The sequence below is a fragment of the Arachis hypogaea genome, chromosome 14 (assembly GCF_003086295.3).
Source record: "Arachis hypogaea cultivar Tifrunner chromosome 14, arahy.Tifrunner.gnm2.J5K5, whole genome shotgun sequence".
In the NCBI taxonomy this organism is placed as follows: domain Eukaryota; kingdom Viridiplantae; phylum Streptophyta; class Magnoliopsida; order Fabales; family Fabaceae; genus Arachis; species Arachis hypogaea.
In genome coordinates, this window is record NC_092049.1 from 34,612,743 (window position 1) to 34,614,323 (window position 1,581).

Below are 1,581 nucleotides of genomic sequence, written 5' to 3' on the forward strand. Positions count from 1 at the left end.
TCTCTTCTTTTTTCATATGATCAGAAACAGGGATAAAGACATTCTTGTTGAAACTGATCCTAAACCTGAAAGGACTCTAAAGAGGAAGCTAAGAGAAACTAAAGCACAACACTCTGGACAGGACCTAACAGAAATTTTCGAAAAAGAAGTAGTTATGGCAGCCAAAAATAATAACAATGGTAGAGATGCAAGAAAGGTGCTTGGTGACTTTACTACACCAACTTCTGACTTCTATGGAAGAAGCATCTCAATTCCTGCAATTGGAGCAAACAACTTTGAGCTTAAACCTCAATTAGTTTCTCTAATACAGCAGAATTGCAAGTTTCATGGACTTCTATTGGAAGATCCTCATCAGTTCTTAGCTGAGTTCTTGCAAATCTGTGATACTGTTAAGACCAATAGGGTTAATCTTGAGGTCTACAGACTTATGCTTTTCCCCTTTTCTGTAAGAGATAGAGCCATAATATGGTTGGACTCACAACCTAAAGAGAGCCTGAACTCTTGGAAAAAGCTGGTTAATGCTTTCTTGGCCAAATTCTTTCCACCTCAAAAGTTGAGCAAGCTTAGAGTGGAAGTCTAAACCTTCAGACAGAAGAAAGGTGAATCCCTCTATGAAGCTTGGGAAAGATACAAGCAATTGATCAGAAGGTGTCCTTCTAACATACATTCAGAATGGAGCAACTTATGTATATTCTATGATGGTCTGTCTGAATTGTCCAAGATGTCATTGGACCACTCTGCTGGTGGATCCCTCAATCTGAAGAAAACACCTGCAGAAGCCCAGGAACTCATTGAAATGGTTGCAAATAACCAGTTCATGTACACTTCTGAAAGAAATTCTGTGAATAATGGGATGACTCAGAAGAAAGGAGTTCTTGAGATTGATACTCTGAATGCAATATTGGCTCAGAACAAAATATTGACTCAGCAAGTCAATATGATTTCTTAGAATCTGACTGGAATGCAAGCTGCATCTGGCAGTACTAAAGAAGCCTCCCCTAAAGGAGAAGCTTATGACCCTGAAAATTCTGCAATGGAAGAGGTGAATTACATGGGAGAATCCTATGGAAACACCTACAATCCTTCATGGATAAATCATCCTAATTTCTCATGGAAAGATCAGCAGAAGCCTCATCAAGGCTTCAATAATAATGGTGGGAGAAATAGGTTTGGCAATAGCAAGCCTTTTTCATCATCCTCTGAGCAACAGATAGAGAATTCTAAGCAGAGCCTCTCTGACTTAGCAACCATAGTCTTTGATCTATCTAAGACCACACTCAGTTTCATGACTGAAACAAGGTCCTCCATTAGAAATTTGGAGGCACAAGTGGGTCAACTGAGTAAAAGAGTTACTGAAACTCCTCTTAGTACTCTCCCAAGCAATACAGAAGAGAATCCAAAAAGAGAGTGCAAGGCCATCAATATAACCAACATGGCCAAACCTAGGGAAGAGGAAAAGGCAGTGATTTCCAGTGAGGAAGACCTCAATGGACGTCCACTGGCCACCAAGGAGTTCCCTAATGAGGAACCAAAGGAATCTGAGGCTCATACAGAGACCATAGAGATTCTACTGAACTTACT

At 40.2% G+C, this 1,581-nt stretch overlaps 1 non-coding gene across 1 annotated transcript; it reads right to left on the minus strand.

The window, feature by feature from the left end:
• Positions 1-559: 559 nt before the first annotated feature.
• On the minus strand, positions 560-663 carry LOC112745322 (small nucleolar RNA R71). Its single transcript, XR_003173257.1, has one exon. It is a non-coding gene; the product is annotated as a small nucleolar RNA R71 (small nucleolar RNA).
• Between the last annotated feature and the right edge of the window lie 918 nt (positions 664-1,581).